The 25,795-nt window shown below is 36.9% G+C and overlaps 1 long non-coding RNA gene across 1 annotated transcript in view; it reads right to left on the reverse strand.

Moving 5' to 3' along the window:
- Positions 1 to 2,048: 2,048 nt before the first annotated feature.
- The window catches only part of LOC146437724 (uncharacterized), a 39,952-nt gene continuing 16,205 nt past the window's right edge, over positions 2,049 to 25,795 (reverse strand). Inside the window, exons 4-7 of the long non-coding RNA XR_014851959.1 lie at positions 20,947 to 21,047; positions 12,171 to 12,263; positions 10,392 to 10,471; positions 2,049 to 2,214 (exon numbers count right to left, since the gene is read on the reverse strand). This is a non-coding gene — a long non-coding RNA (uncharacterized LOC146437724). The remainder of the gene's footprint in view (positions 2,215 to 10,391; positions 10,472 to 12,170; positions 12,264 to 20,946; positions 21,048 to 25,795) is intronic.

Genomic DNA, 25,795 nt, shown 5'->3' on the forward strand with positions numbered 1-25,795 from the left:
TTTGCCTCTATAATGTCACAGATAAGTGAGAAATGACATTTTAGTCTACTCCAAAACATGCATGATTTAATATACCAGAAGTCTACCACTGATGTTTGGGTTTGCCCTAGGGATAAAGTGGGCAATCTGCAAGAGCTATGGCATTATTACAGTAAATATATCTGCATTTGCACTCAAACATAAAGCATGCAATAACTTCTCTAACAGTTAATTAAGACAGTATCATTATGACCTACTAACCTTTGGTGTATCTGATAATGCAGAGTCAAAGCAAGAATGTTATCAAGGCTGCATCAAAGACTTCTTTTTATAGCCTTTAGGTAGAAAATAATAGCAGATTGATGTGGTTTCACTGTTGATTTTAAACCCCACATACTGAGGAGGTGCTACCCATAGGAGATCTATAAGTGTTATCAGTGTCAGAATGGTTGCAGCAATGATCTTATATTTTTTTAAGCGCAAGAACACTGATTCTTTATGTGTCTTAGGCAGTTCCATTCTTTCAATTGCAACACAGCTTTAATTCTGATCTGACAGTTTTAATCCACGTGTAACTTCAAACTTCACAACCATTTAAGGGCCAAAAAAGATACTGTCATCCCCACTGAATTTATTTTGATCTTTTTATAGCAATTTGGGGCAGACTAAGAAAAATACTTTTAATTCTAATCCATTCTTATTCTCAGGAATTAACAAAATTACTTACCTGTGGTCAGGAGGCTTGAATATATTAAAAAAGCTGTTAGCCATCAGAACAAAATAAGTAATATATGGGAAAGAACTGATTCAGCAGAAATCAGCCCCAAAGCACATTAATAACTTCTGCCTCCCCATTTGTTTGTAAACATTAAAATACTGTACAAACTGTAACAGAGAAGATAGCAAGAAGAATATCAAAAGAAAGCTCACATAATAAGAATATTTTTTCAACAGTGTTTGTTAGCTTAGTTTTCAATATTCCCACTTTCAATGGTGAGTCATAACATCAAATGCAGCAAAATGCATATATGATAGAAAAATTATTATCATTTCAGGTAATTGAATACTTTGACTTAGTTATCCAATAACAAACTACAAATAACATTTCTCAAAATCATCACATTTCATAACTTTAAGTCAGAATACCAGAGTACTACTTTTCACCTGATCTCATTTTTCTCTTACAATTATTGTTAGTCTTAGATAGGTGGTTTTTTCATTTTTTGGTTGAGGATATTGTATTTTGGAAGCAAGGAAGAGCTCCATGATATGGAATCTTGCCAGCTTCCGATTAACAATAAAAATGTTAAGAGCATTGGACTGTAATATAATGATAAGATTAAACTGTGAAACAGGTTTGATTATAAAAGACCTCATCTGAAAAAAGAAAAATCCTGATGTAAAATGTTATATATTATGGCTGAGAAGAAATAATAAACCAACTTATGCATATACTAAAAGTTAAAATATCCAATTATATTTTAGAAGACATTCTTATCAGTGAAACACACTTGCTCTACCAAAATAAAAGTTGCATAATTGGAAATGAAAAAGTTATAGCTGTGTCCTTCAACTTTTTCCAAGGTGCCTGTTGATTTTTTCTAGAAGAACACTTATCTTATTTCAGGGGGAGGAAAAAGAAAGCAACTTCCATTCATTCAGCCATTTTCCTCTTAGCTACACCATTCCTGTAAACATCTCCAGTGCAAATCATATTTTAGGATAAGTATTAAGCCAGTAACCCATGGACATAGATGAACATTTTATTCATTTTGGATACAGGAAAAATGCAGCAAACAGCTTTTCTTTACAAAGGCTCATATTGTACATTTTGGTTTGATTAGTCAGCCTGTTTTGAAGTTGTGAGTTTTATGAATTTGGTAAAATGTGGTTTCAGGTATCATGGTTGGTTTACTCAGCCTTTTATAGAGATATTTCTACCTCCCAATTCAGTTTCCAGTACAAACACAATGTATTAGCTTCTGCAGAATGATCAAATACAGTGGCTGTTTGAATTAGATAAAATCAAAACATTAAATTTGCTGAATGGTACAAATATTTGACTGACAATGCATTTGCTCATCTCAGATTCAGAAGAGGTTTTGTAAAACCCTTCTCAAACCTAGAACAAACTTTAGGACTTAATCCCACTAATCCTCCAAAGCTGAAAAACATAAAAATACCAAATTAGTTTCGCAGCGTGTCCTGTTGGTAGTGGAGGTCAGCAGATGCAGGCTGTAGAAAACAAAATGGTAGGTTAACAGGTCAAGCTGAAAGCTGAAACACATTCCCTTGTTTCCCAGGATCTAACCAGGTAATTCCTCTTGAAGTGATTTGAAACAGCCGAGGATCATGGAGGCTCAGAGGTGTCTCTGGTTGAGTGCACTGGTAACCCCACACTGACAGCCCCTCCCTCCTGTGACTGTTTGCCTGGTTAAAATCAACCTGCTTATCAAATTAACTAATCCTCATCAGCGCTTTTTAATTCTGCCGCACTGAGGATGTCTCCTGGTTTTCTGCTCAAGGCAGAAGTTCTGATTCTTTAGGCACCTAAGAACATGGCAATGGACTCAGTTTAAATTCACCACTACTAGGTTTTCTGACCCATTTGAGCATACACAGATTTATGCAAAAAAAAAGTTCACTGATAAGGAAATGTGAAATTAGGAGCTAGGAGCCAAAAGTTCAGCCCATAGTCCTGCTCTTCTTTGGACCATGAGAACAAACCACTTGCTGCTGTGAACTTACAGACATTATTACTTCCATCAAAAGTAAGAAGATTACATCCTATCAGATGAATGGTAGGAGATACTAATATAAAAGCCACAATGCTAATGAAAATATTTAATTTTATGGTCTACTCCTGCCATAATTTTCAGGATTTCAGAAGAAATGTTTTTGTTTCTACTTTGATTCTATTTAAGATAGTGTATTGGAGGTTTTCATTTAGGTAATGTGCATACCCTCATATTTGAAATTAAAATACTCACATTTTCTAGATCACTAGGGAAAGTGATTATACTACATGCTGGTATGCTGTTGATCCTTTAGAGATGTTTAAGCAGCACTCAGCATTTATTTTCCGTTGTGCTTTCTATATCTAATGAAAAATTATTTTCCCTGTGAAGTGCAGTAGAATACAGAGAATATTGAAAATAGAGAAATGCAGAGAATACTCTTTGTGTTATGTTTACTCTTCTAGACATGGTATTTTACGTGAAATAACCCAGATATGACTGCAGCTTTCTTTCTCCATGGACAATTTTCACTGTTCCAGTTCAACAGCAATTGGTTTCTACACAATATGGTATTGGTTCTGTTACTGTTAAGTAAGCAGAAGTTAAATTAGGTTTAATAGCCTTTTGAGGAGGCAGAACAGCATGTGTATGACACTCCATTTTGCCCATATGTATAAATGAACACAGACAGCTACTATTTGTTAAAAAAAAAAAAAAAAAAAAAGACAAGTAAAGATTCAGCAGACCTTGATTTTGGAAGAATGCTCTTCATAAACACTTCAGTGCGTAACTTCATGGTTAACTGAAAATATGCTAGTACAGCATCTTTACAGGTTATTGTTACATGGCTTGCAAAAGTCTAAAGCTATTCCAAATGTCAACATAAATGCTAAGAATACCTTCAGGCTAGGAAAAAGCTCACTGAGTCGGGGTTCAGTTCATTTCATTTCATTACATTACATTTCATTTCATCAGACTTCACTCAAACCAACTAAAAATATAAATTTAACTTTCACATGTAAAAAAAAAATTGTTTTATCAACTGTCAACTGAATTTTTTATTATTTTCCCTACTTGCTGATCCATGGAGAGCTACACTCTTGGGGAAGAGCTGCTGAATATATGCCCAGTGGAAAAGGATCTAGGGTTGCTGGTTGACAGGATCTGAACATGAGCCACCAAGTGTCCAGGTGGCCAATAAGGCCAATGGCATCCTGGCCTGGATCAGTGGTAGTGTGGCCAGCAGGAGCAGGGCAGTGACCATTCCCCTGTACTCAGCACTGGTGAGGCTGCACCAGATTTGGGATTCTCACTACAAAAGGACACTGAGGTCCAGCGAAGGTCAACAGAGCTGAGAAGGGTCTGGAGCACAAGTCTGATAAGGAGTGGCTGAAGGAGCTGCGGCTGTTTAGCCTGGAGAAAAGAGGGCTCAGGAAGACCTCATCACCCTCTACAACTCCCTGAAAAGAGGATGTGGCCTGGTGGGGCTAGGGGGTCTTCTCCCAGGTAACGAGAGAATGAAAGGAAACTACCTCAAGTTGCAACAGGGGAAGTTCAGACTGGATGTTAAGAATAATTTCTTCACCGAAAGAATTGTCAGGCATTGGCAGAGGATGCCCTGGGAAGTGGTTGAGTATATAAAAGGAGTGTAGATGCAGTGCTCAGGGACATGGTTTAGTGGTGACTCAGCAGTGTTGGGTTAATGGTTGGACTGGATGACCTTAGAGACCTTATCCAACCTAAATAGTTAAATAAAAGTTCCCTCTCATAAAAAAAAAAAAATTATAATAGAGTTATCATATTTTAGCAAAAATAATCAACTAAACGTCATCTTTACAGCCAAAGTGTTGTAGTAGGCATTTCTTGTACCATAATTAAATATGTCTTTTCCTCCCTATTGAACTTCAATATTTTTGCTGCAGCCATGTTGCAGCTGTGCTAATGTGCTAATCTTAACAGCACATTATGGCAAGTTTTGCTCCAGATCCTTGAAGAGGAGTCTTGTAAAACACAAAAGTTTTGATGCATATGAAAGCTAATAGAGTTATTTCCACCATGTGTACATGCTGGAAATCAGACTCAATCACCTGGCCAGTGCAGTTTAAATTTGGCAATCTTTCCACTCCGTTGAGATCAGCAGATCATTGAACATTCATGGGTCAGGACTTTTTATTGGAAGGTTCTGGTGTTATGTTCTTGCTTTAAACAATTCATCATTGCCCTTTCCCTCTGAAGAACTTTTACCTTTTGAGAGTTAATTTACTATATAATGTTTGATTTGACAGGACCTGAACCTTCTGCTAGCAAGTTAGTTAACTTTACATTTTTCCTACTTTTTAAGTTTCAAAATCATGGTTGATTTCCCTGTCATGAATAATTGATAAAGTAAACTATTCTGCTGGATGAATTAGGAAGGAAACAGAACAGCAAAATAGACTTTTTTCTTCATAGTTGGGGTAGAAAAATGTTACTCTTAAAGAAGGGTATGACTAGATGCATAAATGTTCAACTCTTTCATAGAGCAGCAGTGGCCCTCTGGAGACATCCAGCCAAATTTAGTCACAGGGAAAACTAACTCATTCAGTACCAAATAAGCTCTGTATGTTGAAGCCAGGGTAATATATTTTATCATGGTCATGTTGCCTATATGTAAACAAACAAAATGCCCAGGTTTTGGCACAGATAAACAGCCAAAATCTGAATTATAAGGGTTTAGAGGAGCTGCCAAGGAAAAATCCAAACCAAATCCCTGACTTGCTAAAGTGCATTATTCCTTCATTAACTTTTGAAAATCTTTCTTAGTTCTGAATTCTCCTTACATAAATTGAATTGCTGTACTAAGTGGTCACCACGAAAATTAAAAAGCAAAGCAATGAATAAGAGCAAAAAGAGAACCTTTCCACTGCAAATGCTAACAGGAGCTAAGCATACAGTTTTTATACTGAATTACTTTACAGTGGTTGAGGACAACAGAAAGCATTGTAGTTATGCTTCAGCACGTTCCACATCAGATCTGCAGAACTCTACTTTCTCTCGAAATCCCTGTCATCTATTTCTACATCCTAGATGAAAAACATGTATTCATATTCAGAAATTGTGTACGAGCCTTCATTTAGCATAAAAATACTTCAGTTGAATTAAAACCGAAGTAGCAACTGCAAATTTTACATCAGAAGATGGAAGATGTATGTTTCTTGATACCTTGGAATCACCTTCCTTTCCAGAAAGCCAAGGATTCCTATAAAAGCAAATATCCAGCATACATCATGTTTCTCACATATAGCAAATTCTGCCTTTCTCCTACAAATTCAGCATGACAGTTCTTTACCCTTTTCTCTGGATTAAAAATCAGAAGTTATCAGAGGAGGAAAAAACTGCACTTCTCTTTATTCTAAGCTAATAACAGCTCCTGAATGAGTCTCTGCCATAATTTAAGAAGCCTAAGGGTGTAATTATACAAATGAATTATTGAAAGGTAATTTTGCTCTATTTTGGCCATTCTGTTCAAAGCCTACATATTTATGCTCATTCTCTGAGGTCACTGATTTGGAAAACATAAATGTAAAGTATTATGCAACAAATGATGGCGCCCTACTTATGAGATTATTAATATTTTCTTTCCTACATTAACAAGAAAAGAAAGAAAACCACAGAATATTCATTTCAAAATCAGTAGGAGAAACTTCTCATTAGGAAAAACAATCCCTTTAAAATACCCTATCTTTCCTAACATCCCATTACCAAAAATTATAAGCCAATATTTTAAATTCTTTTTATTGTTTGCCTCTGAGTTTCTGAGCCTTGGAGGGCTTTTCATGATCACCTTTCACAATCAAGAAAGACAAGAGATTTTCTCTGCATGAATTCTGAAATAAGCATGTGCTCATATAGCTCCAATATATTTGCAAATGTAGTGGTATTCTGATTAAAAGTCCCAGACCACACAGGAAAAAAACCTGCTAATGTTTCAATGCCAGGAACATCCTCCAGAAGAAATCTCAGTGACCTGAGAATGCTTTTCTCACTGAATATGATCTTATTAGTCCAGCATTTCTTCAGGTTTTCCACATTAGGAAATATCTCACATGTTCTAAGTAGAATTCTTTCTTTTTATTATTGCAAAGGCATAGTTGCTGTGATAGATAGCAGCAGAAAAGTGCATTTAGAAAAATCAATAGGAGCAAAGGTGTGAAGGAGCTTGTTCTTTGTCACTGCAGTTTGGTTACTAAGATGAACAAAAAACTTACAGAACAATGATATACCAAAAGCTGATCAGAAAATCAAAGGCAAGCCTTTTCAAGAAATGTCTTCTCTACAAAATTTCTGGTGAATAAACAAAAAAACCCAAGAAAAATTCCTTTTGATATTTGCATAAAAAATAAGAAGTCATGGTCTTCAACTAATAAAGTGTAAGTTACAATTATAATTCTGAGTAATTTCCCCCCTTTCTCTGTGCCAAAGTTAATTTTTACATTATATGTGGTTTCCTCATGGTTTCTCTCTGAAGGTTATGGTTGCTTCAGGATCATGATGCATGAGGGGAATTCAAGCCTCAAGAAGAAGCCTCATGACTTACAGAGAGTAATGAGAACATTCTTACCTAATTACTCACTTCAATCTGAGTGTTTGTTCTCATATTCACTTCTGAAATGTTTCTGAACCTATCAGCAATAAAACCCTTCATATTCTCTGAAATACTTCAGGTGGGTGAGACAAATGTGTTTAGCTTCGTATTGCAAACACATATGCTGAGAGTATTTTTAGTCCATCTATACATGCAATAAAATTTAAAAAGTGATACTGCTCTCCCCACTGCAATGTCACCTGTAGTGCAGCTTTGTATCAAAATACCAAAAATACCTTCCAGTAGTACAAAAGGTAAACAATCACTATTTTCGATTCACAGTGTTCTACTTAATTTCAGTCTTCAAAAATGAAGTGAAAAGTAAAATGTGACATGTTTTGCTGAGATTTCAACAATACACATCTAAATGTATTTTTACTTAAAATGATTCCTTATATATGACAACCATTTAAATTTATTACATGGAGGAGGCAGTACTTTAACATTATGGTCGAAAGGTAAACTTTTGAATTTCTTGGGTCTGTGACTATTCTATTGTATTACCTTTCATAACATTGGGTTTTATCAAAGCCCACAAGCCTACACAAACCCTCAAAGCCTGTAAATACAGAAATACCAGCTGTATATACTGAGTGAAGCAAGTTGAAGACAATATATTGTCTGGAACAAAGTGGGTAAGTTATGATTTTGAGACCTTGAGGCTGTGCCAGCCTGAGCCTGAAACCAGCTGCTTATTGACTGGTGATGCGATTTAATGTTGTTTAATTAACCAAACAAAGTTTTTAACGTTGCATGCACACAGTAAAACATGAACCAGCCACTGCAACACTCATGATGGTGCCACCAATACGCCCAGAAAACAATTCAACACAACTGGATAGAAGGGAAAGGGAAAAGGAGGTGTTCAGTGGATTAATGTATGCAGGACTAACACAGTGAGTGAGCTACTGAAATGTGACATCATGCTCATCTCCCCAGGCAAAGCACCTCTATCTGCCCACAGGAACTACCACTGTTGTGACTTTAGCTGCACAGATCAACCAATTTTACATCTTAGAGGCATTCTTTAGTCTCATGGCCTCTTCTTGCTCTCAGTGAGGATGGCGGGACTGACTTCTGCCCTTAAAGGTTGCTAAATCCCAAAATCGTCATGAATCAGAGCTCTTAGACACGGTAGTTCATAGATCAATATATTAACATAGACTAAAATCAATGGTGGTTTGCATTAATATGCTAAATTTTGAATAAGAGCACTTTAGGACCAGACCCACTGCTCTTCAGCCAGTTTTGGGACTTGTAAGTGCCATTCAATGGATGTGATGGACAGCTGGAGGTGACAACCTCTTAAATTGTCCTAGCTTGGATTAGTAAAGCGTGTCAAAGAGAAATCATTAAAGAGAAATACCCTGACCTTCCCTTCTTCCCAGTGTAGCTTTCTTCACTTCTGCTCCTAGAAAAGAACAATTTTTATTCATAGTTGTGTCTGCAAACTCTTCCTTTCCCTTTTCTCCATACTTTTCTCTGCAAATAAACAGCCAGTATTATTTCCTTTTCCATTGTTCAAGCCTTGTCATTTTGTTTAGCTAATCACCTGATCAGTACCTCTCACCTTCTGTACTGAATTAAGCCACCTCTTGACTTGTCCCAGTCTGAACAACATAAAAATATAAGTGAAAAACTGAGAAGTTTTCAGCTCAACAATTTTTAATACAGGAAATTTCTAATAGTATCACTGATTATGCCAATTCTTGGAGTTCATTTTTGATTCAGAGATATATTCTGTAAGTTGTAAAAGCAGACATCAGCTGATAAAAAAGAGCTAAACACATATTTTGCATGAGTATCTGTTAAATTCTTTCCCTTGCAGAAATACTGAAAAATACTATTAATTTTATACACAGAATATATATTAAATTAATACAAAGCAACAGGACACCTAAATAGTTAACATTTCTGTCATATGGTTGCCCAAATGAATGAGCTAATTACAGTAACCTGTCCTTTGTTGATGAAAAAATACGAGGTTTGGTGTTTTTCTGTTTTTTCCTATTTAAATACAGTTGTGGAGGACACAAAGTGAATAAGGTAGGAAGCAGAGCTGAGCATGTCCAAGATTGTTCATTCATTCAGGTTTCACCATGTTGGGACTACGTGGTGAAAAAAAATTTTCTCCCAGGCTGAGCTGCAGGAATTTAAAAACATTTTTGCTTTCTCTCATAGTCTGAAGGGTTACTTGTGCACTTCAAAGGTTCTCCTGACAGCTTAGTCTAACAAATTCCTTCTGGCTGCTCCATCAATCTATGACATCAGTGATGCCCTTCATCCATTTCATTGCTACTCCATGGGTTTGGTAGGCTTTCTTGCACCCCAGCTGGCTATAGGGTTGCTGTGCCTGTACTGCAGAAGGAGTACACCGGGGGAAGTAGCAAACTCCTGGAGGCTTCAGCTTAAAGCACATGGAAAACAGCTGTGAACACAATCTTCCCATGCAGAATGGCCTTGGGTTCAAAGAGTTCCCAACAGCAAAAAAAGCATAAGCTGCCTGTTCAATTACTTTAGGTTGTCACAGATACTCACACCATTTTCCAAACCATATTTTGGCCAAGACTGACTGCAGTGCTGTGTAAATCACAGAATGGTAGAGACAAAGTGGTTGCAAGCCCCTGCCAATGTCAGGGACACCTTCCACTAGAGCAGGTTGCTCACTGCCCCATCTCACTAGTCATCAAATCTGTCTACATGTACAATTCCTTCTGGAGAAAAGCAGTTGCATAAAGGTAAAAATGTCTGTGTGAACACAACACAACCAGGTAAATGGGGAGAAATCCAGATCTTTTACTCCTCTCTGACCTGTAAATAATTTTCCATTTGAATAATGAAACCGCAGCTGTTTTCTTGTGCCTACCTTTCTACACTGAAATCCTTTGGTCGTCTCTCTGACAATTTTCACAGCTCCTCATCCTACTTCGATAAGTCACATTCATATCCTCTGCTTCCCATTTACTTCTGGGCATTATTCCTTGTTTTTTTTCTGGTCTGCTTCTCCCTGCAATGATCTACATCATTTCATGGCACCCTGAGTGTCTTACCTGAAGGAAAGAGGACACATCCTTCCCGTCTCCATGTTGCATGGCTTCTAAAATGCAGACACAGCTCATTTAGCCTTAGTCTAGGGAAAAAAAAAAAAAAAAAAAAAAAAAGGTTTACAAACTTTGTAAGATAAGGCACGGAAAAGAACATATGGCACTGGTGGAGCTGGGCCAAAATGGAAGTGCTGCAGACCTACAATTGGGATAAAGGAATTGGAAGTAGGAGTGAAAGGAGGAGGACCATACTTTTAAGACAGAAGAGACATGTCTAACCAGACTCCAGCTCACAAGCTGCAAAGAACCAGACAGGATGCCAGAATACAACTTCATTTCATGTCAACATGGCAACAGTGATAAAAATACCAATGCTGAGGCTCAGGATTCTTTTTGAAGCACAGACCTGGCATTGGAAACTTTTTTGTTTGCTGGAAATCTGTTCAGGCGGTACATAAATCATTCAGACTCCTTTAACCCTCTTCCATCTCCGCTGACGGCTAGAGAGCAGGAAGTTTCCCAGTGCCACAAGGGCACAGAATGCTAAATTATTGCTCCCTTGCTTTCATGCAGCAAGTCCAGCCATACATGTGCAGTTAGAGACCAGCTCTGCCTGCCTCATAACGGGTGGGTATGATGACCTCGAGTCCTTGCTGACTCCAATTTCCACAAGCTGCTTGTTAGTCTCTTTCCAGTTCCTCAAAACGGTAACCAGTGCTCTGAATATAGATGCCTTCTTCACTCGACCATTTTCCTGGTTGAAATGAAGCCCCCTGCATATCCCCCACCTTTGCCACCATCACCTCATACACACACTCTTCGTGAGCAATAGAAAAATCTCTGACTCTTCACAGGGGAAAGTCAGGTCGCTTTTGTTACCCTCAGTGCTGCCTTCATTATCTGCCTTGCCACATCCCCTACTCCTTTCAAAGAGAACACAATGCACACAAAAAGAGACACAAAACACTGTAGGCTTTGACCACTTGGTGATATGATAGGATGAAAATAAAAAGACAAGAAAAATGAAGATAAGGAAGATAATTATTAAAAAAAAATCCGCAAACACTTATGGTGTGCACAATGGCATTGCTAAAGTGTCTTCAATTTTGTAAAGGTAAAAATCTGTGAAATTCTTTTGTAAACCAAAAATAAAAACCCTGAAAAAATTAAAACTTGTTTAGTGGGGGTTTCTTTTTTATTTGCTTATGACCAGTACATATATTTGAAATGCTTTTTTTAATGTAAGCATAACTTTTAAAGGTGGGATTTGTTTGTTTTTCCAATAAGGCTCTTATCAACATTATTTCTCATTTATACTGAGACATATAATAGTAATTTCCAAAGCATAAACAGACAGCAAGCCAGAAATGCAAATTACTGGAAACCATTATCCTTTTTCCCTTAAAAGCCTGAAATGAACAACACAGCATGACACAATGGTGTCTGAACCCACTGCTGACAACATGAACTGGAATTCTAGAGAAAGACACTGTTCTAGCCATAATACCACACCAAAAGACCCACATTTTGCTCCTTGTTTAGTAGGCAAGCATGGCCTTCTAGGCAGTATAAAAAAAGTGTTATTTTAGTAAATATCATGAATATGTGTCCTTACAAGACTCTACTTGCCTTTCTCCTGCAGGTATATGGGATTTTCTCCCATGTATTAGTGCAAGGCTTCCTGAAGAACAGATTTACTAGATGTAATTGCCAACCTGACCTCATCAGAAACCGTATTTCCTTTCTCCCTCAACTTGTGCCCTCCTAATATCGTTAATTACATACCTGGCCTCATGCAGCCTTCTTAGTGATAAATGTAATGCAGTGCAGCAGCAAAACAGCATAGAGACCACATCTATCAGCTCTGTGGGCAAAGCTCTGTGGATAAAAATGAAAAGAAAGGATTCACTGGCTTCAGGAAAGACACTCTTAAAACAGTAATTCAAATCATGTGTCATGGAAACAAAGAGAAAAACACTCAAAACCAACCCCAACAAACTATCTTCATGTCCTCACATCCCAAAAAAAAGAAAAACAAAGGGGAAAGCATCCTCTTATTTACTACACCTGGCACCAAACAGTGCAACAGGACTACAGCAGGTGGGATTTTTTTTAACACTCTCTCCCCAGATGACAAATTGTCTCCACTGAATATGGCTCAGAATGGAAAGAGAGAAGGAATCCTGCACTGCAACAACTCCCAGACATTACTTAGCCTATGCCAAAGTCACCAGTTAGAGACATTTAGCATCTGTTCCTGTGCAATTCCTTATTTCATGTAGTTACTTTGGGGATTTTTTATTTTATTTTTGCTTTTCCCACTGATTCCATTTTATAAACACAAAGTCCTGAGACCTCCTATGAAACACTACAGGAGTGCTTCGAGTCAGCCAGATAGATCAATGTAAAAAAGATGGAGCCTCAGATTTCGTTATTCATACATCAAAGTCAATTTGGTCTCAAGCACAGGATGCCAGTGAATTAATTCCAGGGTATTAAAAGCTAAATGTACACACACTGAAATATCTATGTACAAACAGAAAACAGAGATGAGCAGATCTGGTTTAAGGTCAGTTTGTCTTCCTTACAACTTCAAATGTTCTCATGGGCCATGAGGTCTTAGAAATTAACATTAAAATTTTTGAGTCTAACCAAGATATCTTTAAAGATTACTTGCTCTTTGTCATGTCAGCAGAGGCACACTGTGACCTAGTCCATGTAAATTTGAATCTGTTTCAGAACATCTGTGATATAAATGATATTTCATTGCCCAGAGATAGTGTTCTGTTTTCTATTCATTCAATACTGAAGTTCGCTCAATTTCCATGTCTAAATGTACTTCTGCTAAGAAAAATAACAGTGCTCAGAAGTTGAAGAGCTCTTCTAAGTTTTCTCTCACATACATATTTTTAAGTTCTGTTTTACACCTACTGATTTCATCAGGAATATTGCTAACACTTAACCTTAAACATGAGCAGTGGTAGCATGAGGCCCCTGAATGATAGACTATATTAGCAACGCTGTGCATTGCAATAATCAAATTTTCAAATGTAAATTTCCCCCAGAAAAAACAATATTCTCTCCATTAAGTCACAGCAAACAAAGTAAATCTGATTCATTTTAGTCCTATTTTTAAAGCACTCCTTTAAGTAACTCCCTCAGGCAACAAAGAATTTGCAAAGAGTTTTGGTGAAACAGTAAAAAGATCTCACTTCTAATGTTTTTAAATCTTGCTTGTTTATTTTTTTTTCAACTTCTCAGAATTTTTAACACACAGAAGAAAACAGATCAAAGTGAAATACTTGTTGTTTTCTCCCTACCTTGATATATGCTAAACATAATACCCAGGATAGGACATGATAACGGATTGAAGTAAAGAAAAGGAGCATAGTGCCAATTGTGTGCAGCTGCCTCAGAATACACAGAGTACTGTGGGAACTAAAGAATGACATTTGTTACTATTTTACCCCAAATATTGTATTTGCAATTCAGTACTATGCCGACACAAGGAACTGCATGGTTTTAAATTTCTAACATGAAATTACAACTTTTCAAGGTAATTGTAGTAAAGTCATACTTCTCTTTGGTTCACAGACAAGGCATTTATGTGGATTAAGAAATGGTTATTTAACCTATTATGGCAAACTGATGAATCAAAAAATGATGCTAATTTCAACACTGGAGAAGAATAAATATAGGTTATTAATTCCTTATATCAAGTTTGAGTCACCTATAAATGCCTATTCACATTTTAAGGGCATATATTTTATAGATGGAGACAGGATTATTCTATCTCATTTTGGAACTTAGGTAACATAAATATACTCACCCTTGGGTTAATTAAGATGATGTAGAAATTTTGATGTAAAAGAAGAAATAATTCTATAAGCAATTCATGAAAACTGGAGCTTGGTTATAAGCAACAGCAATGTGGCTACCAAAAAAACAGCTGTACACATCTTTTGTGTAGGGACATGCTAATTGACAGTATATGGAACAAGTTTATATGCCCATCAAGCCACATAAAGGAGAGCATCTAAATTCTAAGCTTCCTTTCTCTTGGATATAATTTTCACAACAGAGGGATGAAATATTGCCAATTATCTAAAGGAAATTATCCTGAGTCTCCTATCTTCCATGAAAGATACATTAGCCCTTTCAAAATGTCTTTTTTTGTTTGTATGTTAGTTGCTCTCTGTTATAAAGAGAAGGAAGAAATGCAACAAATACAATGGTACAGAAACCCCAGAAATTGCTCCTTCAAGTTATTGATCAAGAAGCTTTATTTGATCATGAAAACTGACTTTCTTCTGGTTTTACCAAATTTTTTCCGATACTTATCCATCTTGCTTTTATTCTTTTGTTCTTATCTGTCCTTGCTTTTATTCTTTTGCAAAACATCAGGCATTTGCAATGACTAAAATTTTCCATCCAAGTTAAAATGTAGGTATGCTTTTTCTCCTCTCTTTTTCCTGCTTAGAATGTGGACAACCTAAAGCAGTTGAGCTAAGACAAATCTTTTATCTAATCGAAAACCCACAGCCCCTGGTATTCTTTCATTACCAGGATTCATCAGCTCTAATTCATCTTTAGTTCTCAAACCCAGAGGCTACAGAATAAGAAGAGGTAAGAGAGTTGCTTAAGGAAAAATCCTTCTAGGAGTAAGTCTAGTTGTCAATATTGAAGAGATAATCTAATAATCTACGATCCCACCGAGATTCACATTTTCATTTAACTTGGCTAATTAGACCTACAACTCTAAGGACCTACAAACACCCCTTAATGCTATTGATGGTAGAAATCTGACTGAAAGCAAAGCTGTGACATTAGTTTGTGAGAGATTTAAATCATCTCCTTGTCTTCTAAATACTTAATGTCAAAAAGCAAGTCCTTTGAGGAAGTGACTTCTAGCTCTTGTAAAATAAGGTAAAAATGGGTCTCTCTTTAGGTCCCTAAGAAAAGAGTCCAATAAAATGTTAAAGTTCAACTTAAAAATTTATTCAAAGATCAAGAAGCTGACAAAAGAAATCTATTGATGGAATATTAAAAAGAATCAAAAATTGGTACTGTCTAGATAGTTGCCTTTGAAGTTCCTCTTAAATATACATCCCGAGAAAGGAGGAATTCAGTTTCCACTCATGAGGTTTTGGTGACAGGAGTTTTGTACTTATTCTTTCTTTCTTTTGTACACCTTTCTTTCAAACCCATTACATAAACAACTTACTATATAAATTACTATATTTCCCTCATTTCAACTTTAGATTTGAGTAGAGTAGAGTAGAATCAAATAGAGCATTTCAGTTGAAATAGACCTACAAGGCTGATCAAGTCCCACTGCCTGATCAACTCAGGGCTAGCCAAAAGTTAAAGCATGTTATTAAGGGCATTTTCCAAAGGCCTCTTCAACACCAACAGGCTTGGGGCATCAATCACATCCCTAGGGAGCCTTCCCATGTCTGACCACCCTGTTGCTAAAGAGATGCTTCCAAATGTCAGGTGTACACCTCCCCAGCACAGCTCTGAATGTTCCCATGGGTTCTATCACTGGAGAGCAGGAAGAAGAGCTCAGCACCTCCCTTCCCATGTCTCCCTCCTCAGGAAGTTGCAGAGGGCAGTGAGGTCTCCCCTCAGTCTCTTTTCCTCCAGGCTAGAGAAACCCAAAGTGCTCAGTCCTTCCTCACTCAACATTCCTGCCAGCCCTTGAGGACTCCTGGACACTGACTGCTGTCCCCAAGAGGTCTAGCAGGAGATCAGGTGGGAATTCTCTTCCTTCCTCCTTGGTTTCCCCCATTTGGAGCCACCAGACACTCCCTGCAATCATCACTAACCTGAATGGCTGCCTGCAAAGCTTTAACACCAATGTTATTTTACCCATGTCTGCTCCCCTGAATGCAGACTTGCCAAAAGCTGGACTGGTCAATCAAAGAGTTTCAGAATAACTGCCTGCTTTCTCATGCTGCTTTAAATTTTAAAAACTACCAAGGACTACTCACCAAAACAGATCCATACAGAGTTAAGTGGGATTCATGGTATGTGTGGACAGTAGTTAAAGGAACGGGGAAATTAAAAAAAAAAATCTCAACTGATCTCTGTTAATGTTTCTTTTTTTTCAGAAGCAACAGAAAACAATATCTTCTATAAGCAGCACAGAGGATTTTGCCAAGTGAATGCTATTGTTACCCAGCAATAGAGGAAACAGAGATGTTGATCCCATTTTCAAGCCAGAATCTTAAACTCTGCTTGAAAAAGAACTAATGATCAATATTTCCAACAAAACATAATTGCAACATTGTTTGTTATGTAAAACTCCAAACTTTAGGAGTACTCACATATCTACATGTATATACTAACTTAGTACTAAATGAGGAGGTTCAGTAAATACATAACATGCTGAAATTTCATTCTTTCAGTAACCAGTGTCAGTAAGAAAAAATAATATTTCCAGAATACTGGATTTGAACAATGAACTCAGCAGGTGCATCTTCCATTCAGTGCTGATGAACAGTAGTGCACATGGGCCCTGTTTACAGAAATGTTATCTATCTCCCCAGTTAGGGAAGTTAAGCATGAAATCCAGAAACTTTAAATGTTTTCTGACTATATTTGCTCAGTGAAACCAAAGACTAGAAATCTCCTCATTCTCCCACCTTGCACAGCTGCTATATGTGTTATCCAATTCTGAAAACATTTAAAAACTTACTAAAGGAAGATTCCTGTTGCCACAATATCTTCTAACTTTATATGGAATTTTTTTCAAGTCTCAAAGGTAAACTTATGCTTAGGCAGCCACCTCAGTAGCTACACACTACACAGTCAAGAGTTAAACAAGCTACATGCTACAATGAACAATTGTACAATGTTCAGCTGCATTTGGTGCAAAATCAATGAAAATGATTTGTCAGATTAGTTGAGAAATGAGACACGTCATGGAAATAATGAGCAGTGTCCACTGCAGAAAGGCTTGGTATATCATATTGATTAGACTGCCTGTAAATAAATGTTACCTTCTTTGAGGCCACCTCTGTTATCCTCAGCTCTTCGCTGACAATCATCTTCAGGTAGGGAACACTACTGAGGAAACCTAGGATTTACTACAGGAGGTGCTTTTACAAGCAAGGCAGGCTGATAAATCCAAATAGTCTCATCCTGCACCATGGATGCAGCTTTGGGCTGAAAGTCCAGTTCTAAATCTGCATTTTATAACCATGGACACGATTCTGTATTCTTATCACTACACTCATTTCAGGCACAAGCTGACACAAACAGACCCCTTCTGAATGCATTTCTGAGAGTGTCATACTTATTTTGAAAGTTTGTAAGTCTGCAGGCTGGAAGGAATGAAATATATTTTTCAGATTCAGCAACAGAAAACAGGAGTGAATAAAAACCAATGTATGTATGATATGATGAGCATGAACAAATGGTCTCAAGCCATCATTAATATGCTGTCTGGAAACTGTAATTTGGCATTGTCTAATGCCTAGCGACTGAAGCAGAAACATACTGCTCTAAAAGAAATGCAGTTTTTGCCAGTAATGAAAATGTGAAAAAAATCCCTCAATTTTCAATTAGGAAGTCTTACTATGAGTCGTTATGACTGCATTTCAGATATTTTTGATTGTTTTTGAACTCCTAGTTCTACTAGTTATCTCTTTACCATCAAGTTACTCTAAAAATCTACTTGTTCTCGTTATTTCTCAGTGTAGGTGTGAGTGACTGCACTTTGACTTGTATGCATAACTTGTTTATTATAGCCCTGATTAAATATTTAGTGCTATGGATAGGTATGGAAATTGTTATGAATTGCTGACAGCAGTGGGTGTTGAGAGCCACTTGTCATTTAGGACAGATGTGAAGAAACATTAAAGGCCCTTTTATGCAATTATGTAGATGAAGCAAGAACTATTTGACAACTTTGAGAAGATACACCATCCTTCCCATCCCCTAACACCATAACTTTGGGAGCTAGCCAGGCCCAAGGATGTGAGTGGCTTAAATAGAGTTTGAAGGGAATTATTAAATTATTTTAGAGTACCAAAAAGATATATGAAATACAGTAAACAAGCACCAAATTGTCTTAACAGGTATAGCAGCATGACTCCAAAAAAGCTTGGCAAGTAAGTTCTCACGTCTCAGCAGAGTGGTGGTCACAGGAGGCCATAAACAAGGAATATTCTCTTTTCTGAATGTTTTCTAAGTCAGAAATATAAGATCTGGGTAGTTTTTTACACATAAACTATATGAATTGCTTCAGTGATACCTGATCCTGAACTGTTTTGTTATTAACACCAACACAGAAAGGCCAAGCTTTGGAAATCACTTCAATAGCTGAGTTACAGTATTTCTCTAATTATTCTCTCTGAGGGAGAGTCACCCTATTTTCCACTGAAAGAAAAGCTGTCAAACAATTGATTCTGTAAAATGCTACCTACACTTAAAAAATTAGGCACAGTGTTGTTGCTTACCATGTGTCTGAAAGGAATAATGTTTCACAGACATGGAGTGAACCAGATGGAATGACAAAGGAAATTGGGAGTCATTAAATTGCAGAGAGGGAAGAAGATGCTGGGAAGAAAATTAAAGAGCTAAAAGGCACATATGCCACACAGAGCAAAAAAAGAACCGAGGAAAATACTTTTGTATCTCCCTGCAAACTGTTAAAGGCATAAAAAATGAAAAAAATATTTTGAGATTTCTTTTTTGTTTTGTTTGGGGTTTTTTTCCCTTTGTTTTCTGAAAGACACTTTTGCCAAAAGATTTACGAGAGTCAGTATCAGTTCAGATAAAAGTGTCTTAAAAATTCTTCCTGTGAGCCATTTTCTTGTTTCATTATTTTATTCTCACAGAAAGTGTTGCTTATTTTCCCCTCCTTTGAAGAGGAAAAAGACTATCAACTACCACATTTGAAAAAATAAAGGAAGAAAGCCTTTGAACTAAAATTAGCTATGGTATTTCAAGCTATTATTATTAAGTTTCAACCTTCTGTACCAACAAAGGAATGAGTCAGTGTAAACCCAGTATCACTTATTTGTTCTTTAGATTAAAATGTGAAGCTGGCATAAGTCAGTGTAAGTTACCCACTGCTGTAAAGCTGTGCTGGTATATGCTTGTCCTGCTCTCACCAGCTGCTAAACCTCAGAAGTCACTTTCTAAAGCTGGCTGGGCACAGGGTATGGAAAGCAACCTCTGCTCCAAGAGCTCTGCTCTAGGACACCTGGATGCTTGAGACTCTCACAAATCAAGGCTGCTGGCACCACTCACAGGGAATAAGGTGCTCATCCAAACCAGCAGCTCATCTCATCCACAATTCCCAGAGAGGGCTGCAGACAATTATAATTTAATTTACCCATGACTCCTTTGTTTTTCTGGCTCCTGCTGGATTATTTAGCAACTGTAAGCCACACAGATGTGACCAAGGCTTTGTCTCTGTGTGGGTACATCTGGGTAGGATTTGCTCTTCTAAAAAGGGCATGGAGCTGGTGAAGGATCTGGATCACAAGTCCTTTGAGGAGCAGCTGAGGGAGCTGGGGGTGTTTAGCATGGAGAAAAGGAGGCTCAGGGGGAACCTTATCTACAGCTCCATGAAAAGAGGGTGTAGCCATGTTGGGGTTTGCCTCTTCTCCCAAGTAACAAGTGACAAATCAAGAAGAAATGGCCTCAGGTTATCCCAAGGGAAGTTTGGATTGGATATTAGGAAAGATATTTTCACTAAAGGGGTTATCAAGCATTGGAATAGACAGCCCAGGGTTCAGTTAGATTTAATAAACCATGTGGCTAAAGCTAAGACAGCAGTGTTGAATAAATACCCAGAAATGCCGAGCAATGAATTCAAGATTGGAATATGTTATCTGGCAGGAAAGATTTGGGATTTGCATGTGTTGACCCACAACTCTGAAACTACTGAGAAAAGTTTATCTTGGGCCCTCAAGGTCATATTTTCACTGTTAATTTTTCCTCATCCTGACAAAGCTCAAGGCCTACTGTCAGACCTGCTATCTATCCATGCCATAAAGCTCTGTCCTCCAAACACATTTTCCAACTTCAGGTATGCTAAGAAACTGCCAATCCACTTTGATAATGTGTCCAGAAGGAGTGACAGGAGGAGGGCTGCAGCTCCCTAAGCATCTGTGTTATCCCATGTGCTCGGCAAAGAGGGACCCAGTCTCCTGCTCTCCTGTACATGCTTATCCCAAAGCTGTCTGGTTAAATGTCAGACAAAAGCATTTTGAAGTGGGAAATTAACCAGCAGTGAACAATCACCAAAGTCTTCCAGTATCATTCAGAGTCACATGAAAGCACACATAGGATGTGGATAAAACTTGACTGAACTAACTCTTTAAAAACTGATCAAACACATTACAAATTGCAGCTTCTTTTGCATTGTGCTTTTCCTCTTCAAACTTTGCAAAAATATTGTTCCCAGATCAGTATTTAGAAGTTTTCAAGCATTTAAGGCTCTAATTACCTCTCAGTGATAAAATTTTTCATAGAGTGATGCTATTGCTCATCCACAATCATGAATTCTACATAAGAATAATTATTCACAGATTGAAATTATTACCTGATGGTCAGAAGAGTCTCACTGAAAGTTCTTGCAATGTCATCAGTCCCATCTTCAACAGTCTCTTCTCATATTTTCTTTGATCCATTACTTCAGACAGTCTGAAAAGTACCAAATAACAGAAGAAACATTCTCAAGATCAACTCACACAAGTTTAAAAAAAAAAAATTAAGAGGAAAAGAAATATCAAGTAATGACAATTTAGTGGTAAATTACAGTGTGATTTATTAGAAGAGAAAGAGGATACACTAAATAAATAATCTTGTGAAAAATATTCACTCAAGTTGAGCACAAATGGTAAATTTTACAAGTCCACAAAACTGAGTTATCTTTGACATTGACTCCTTACATATGTAAAACTTGCTTGTCTGTCAAATTCTTTCTGCAAAAATGACAGTGTAAAGGGCTTGTCATTTACAGCATCTGCTTGCAGATAATGCTCTCTACACCACTCCAATCTTCTTTCCAAGTGATTTAAATGAGGGAGAAACCAGGCACACAGCATCACTGTGCTTATGACAGTGCTTTGCTGTGTTAGGAAGAATCAAGTGTCTGCAGGCATGCTCTTTAATTATGAATTTTGATGTGCCATAAGCAAAGTCACTCCAATTGGCATTAGCTAACACACAGAGCTGCAAATTATTCTAATAGTTAGGCTGTGTTATAATAGCAAGTGTTCAGGCACCATCCAAAAATCTGGTTTGTTGTTATCAACAAACAATAAAATATTTTGGTTAAGCCAAGTAATTATGTGTAACCAGAGCAAGTAAGGAGAAGCAGAGAATAGAAACCACTGATACATTTTTTTTTCCTAATATTTTAACAAACAGCCCTATTCAATCAAATGGAACACATCCAGATTATCTCAAAAAAGCAGACAATAGCTTTCCTTAGAAAGCCTGCCTCTGACTAGAAGCAGCTTGAAAGTTATAGAAGTAATTTGTACCAACTCATTACTATGTCACCTCATTTCGAGTACATGTTAGATAAGTAGCAGTAAGCTCTGGGTTACAGGATTTCACGTTATAACCATTAGTACAAACTCTAACAGCACTGAGCTCTTGAAGATTACCCCAGACAGATATTGAGATTTAGGAGGCGCAGCTTTCTACTGATTTAGGACAGATTCTGTAGACAATTTTATCATTTATTCTAGAACTGAGGTAAAAAGTTAATTTGATGAAGAGCACTCATGAATTACTTCCTTCCTATAGGTACCGTAATGTTCCCAGTAGAATGCTCTTCTTGCTCTTTAATTCAAGGTAATGATGTTGCCGCCTCTTCTGTTGGCACTTAAAATGCAGTTTAATGCCACATCATCAGTCAAAACTTCTGTGTGATTTCCAAAGGCATTAAATTATCCGAAAAAAAGAACCGAGAAATGAACATTTTTAATCCATTAGAACTTTTCTGGGCTTTTTAAGGGCGTTTCCCCTTCAGCTCAGGATTGTGGAACAAAGACAACTTTCATCCCACGTCAGAAAATCTTTTTCCATGAATTTCTGCTTGGAATTTTATAGGAGGTATGTGTATGAAGCCATTTTATTGTGCTACTTTAGAATGATATACATGGAATAATTCTTACAGGTGTCCCTGACATTTTTCACTTATTTTCAATCCATGACTCTGACAAAATGGTCTATTTATTGACTTACTTACACCATTCTGCAATAAATTATTTGCTATAAAAAAATTTAATCTACTGTATATTCAATATTGGGGCTTTTTCCCAGTAGATCAAATCTGAAAGACATAAATCAGCTTTTTCTCCTTTCTTCTTACAAAGAATAGAGTTTGGTAACAGTATTTCTTGAATGTGCACGGACAGATCAAACTGAATATTCAGTCACTTTCATTTCATCACAGCTCACCTTAAAATATTGATTAAAGCAACTGGAGTGCTTTAGTTCAGAGCTTTTTAGAAACTTTAAAATAACTAGGTTTTTATCAATCACTTTGTTTTCATATTTAGTCATATCTAGAGTGGGAAAAAAATCCCAAAAAGTGTTAAGTAGATTTGGGTTCTCTTCTTCTTCTTTGCATTGAAGACCTTATGCAACATAAAGCTAAGTTGACACATTTTCTAATGGAAGGGGAACAATTAATTTAAGTGTTCTAGTATTTGCAAAATTTTGACAGCCGGTTTATTGATTTACTAGAGCACACATTTTAGCTCACACTTCATTCTATAACTTTTCCTTATAGTTTATTGCACAAAGCTCTACCAACAGCATCAAATGTAACTCCATGCTTTGAGCAGATAAAAAGTGATAGAATAGGTACTAAATTATATGGTTTCATGTTTATGTCACAAATAAACATGCAATTTATGCCCAAATTGAAGGGATTCTTGATGCTGAAAGTAAGATTTCAACTTAGAGAGCAATACAGAATTACAATGCCCAAGTAGAGACACTGGGAAGCCCCATGAGGCAATATATCTGCTCTGAGGGGAAGGCAGAGTCACTTGTGATATTCATTAAAGACTTCCCAGGTCATTGGGCAGAGTGTGTGAAGGATGGAAAGGAATTACATTTCACTATCCTTTCCTGGTGAGCACATGGTGTTCTTTTCTTTACCATGTTTAGATGTGTCAGTGGGACCAGACACCTTCATAGTAGTACACTAAAGTAATAATAATAATAATAATAATAATAATAATAATAATAATAATAATGATAATAATGAAAAACAAAAATCTCATTTTTACACTAACCTCTGTATTGTTACAAAAACCAAAACTATCTTTAGCCTATCACTAAATATCCAGATTTATCACTTTGTACTTATTTCTTACTTCTGTGGAGAAAGCTAAGGGATTCATTTGGCACCTTTTTCACAGTATTTGATCCTGCTGTAGAAAACTTTTAGATGAAGGAGGGGAGATGGTGGGGAAAGTTGCTTAAATGAATTTTGTTTGATCATTTGTTTGTTTCCAGAATATTTGCTCGTGAGATACCACACAGTTAGACTTTGCTGTATTTATTAGGAGCACACAGCCTAGTCAAATGCATTTTCAGTTTGAAGAAGGCTGCTGCACAAATTCAGAGGAGCGCAGACACTTATCGATGCTGCTCTTTTATTCATAGAGAATGTAAACAATGATGGTTCAGAGTTTAGTGATAAACTCACTCAACATGTGAAGTTACAGGACAAGATTGTGCACTTACAGAGGAGCAGTGTCCTGGTTTGAGACAATTCAAAGAACACTCTGGAATGAGTTGCCTCCCTTTATAGATTCAACCAGTCCCTTTCCTCCAATAAGGAACAAATATGAGTAGATGTAAGTGAGAAAATAACAGTTTGCTAAGAAGGGGAACAGCAACAGGGAAAAAATAACAGTAAATATCTGTGAGAAACAAAAGATACACAGAGTGCCCAGAAGAACAAAAGGTTGGAGGGCAGCACAGCAGAAACACAGCACTGTTCTGGTGGTAACTGTGATCCAGGAGCAGGAGCACCTACATGGGAGATATTGAAGAGGGGCTGCCCAAGGACCACCCTATTTTCTGCTCTGTTCAGACATCTGCCTGGCTAAGGTTATGATGACAAGATTAGGAGACAACAAATCCTTTTCCGCCATCAATGAACTTACGTGAAAGCTTAAAGGAAGAAATGACAGATAGATCTACTGTCTATTTTTCAGTCTTTTGTGGTTTCCATTTCTCATGTTTTATTTCTTCAAAAGTGATTATTCTTGGAATGGTCATTCTCAAGTGAAAATGTCTTTTAACAACTTTGGCACATTCTGAATCACTTGCAATCAAGGAATTCATCAGAGAGAAGCAATATTTAAACAGTGACAGAACACACAGATAGGGGCTATTCAGCACTAGAAGCTGAGAAATGAATTTGTTTCTATGAATAACCCTTTCTTCATCCACAAGACAGTGTTAATTAAAGTGCAAATTTTCAATATAAAAAGAGTAAGAATTGTACCTGAGAAGAAGTTCTACAAGACAGTAAATAAAGGGCTTATTTCAATACTTAATAAAATATGTATCCTTGATAACCCTAAAAGAGCAAACCCTATTCCAAAACTTACTTCAGCTTTTGCTTCAGTAATAGAGAGGGTATAGATATACTGACGACAACTGTTTTAAGAACAAATGGAAAATATGTGACTTCTGTCAAAGATTTTAGGAGAAAATGGGAATTATTTTATATGTGTAGCTTGTGTCTGTGTGGCACAGCTCACCGTGTCCTCAAAAGAGTAAGGATTGAATAATGAAATATTGCTTTGTAGCTCTGTAGTTCTAGCAAATTATATGTAAGCTTTTACAGTGTAAAAATAGGTGACAGACAACCAGTGGCAAAAGGGGACACACAAACCACTAATAATAGGAGACTGAGAGACAGGTTCCAGCTCTTCCAGCCAAAAAGATAGATCTTGATTAATTCATTCTTCCAGAAAATAACAAAATTAACTTCCAGATAACAAAATTCACTACAGTCAAGAGCACCCTTCCATGAGGTATTATGCTGAAAGGGTTAAGAAGGTGATACCAATTAGCCTCATTGTTTATAATTTTCTTGTTTCATCTTCCTGCTGAAACTGTCTTTTCCTGAACAAGTTTTAAATGAGTGAATTAACGACTGCTCATTTCTGTGTCAATCACGTCTACAACTTTCTAAGCATGACCCTTAGTAGCATAATCAAAAACATGGTTTGTAAGCAATTCTTGCATCTTAAAGAATAAAGACCTCAAATTTTGCCTCATCAGCAATCTTGGTGTTCGTAACAGTCTTAAGCTAAAAGCATTAAGCAAAGGTAACAGTTGATACAGGTTTTAGAGTGCACCACTAAATGCTTCAATACTATGATTTAGAAAGATTAGCCTACATAAAT

Source organism: Lichenostomus cassidix, chromosome 4, assembly GCF_008360975.1.
Source record: "Lichenostomus cassidix isolate B80296 chromosome 4, HeHo_3.0, whole genome shotgun sequence".
In the NCBI taxonomy this organism is placed as follows: Eukaryota; Metazoa; Chordata; class Aves; order Passeriformes; family Meliphagidae; genus Lichenostomus; species Lichenostomus cassidix.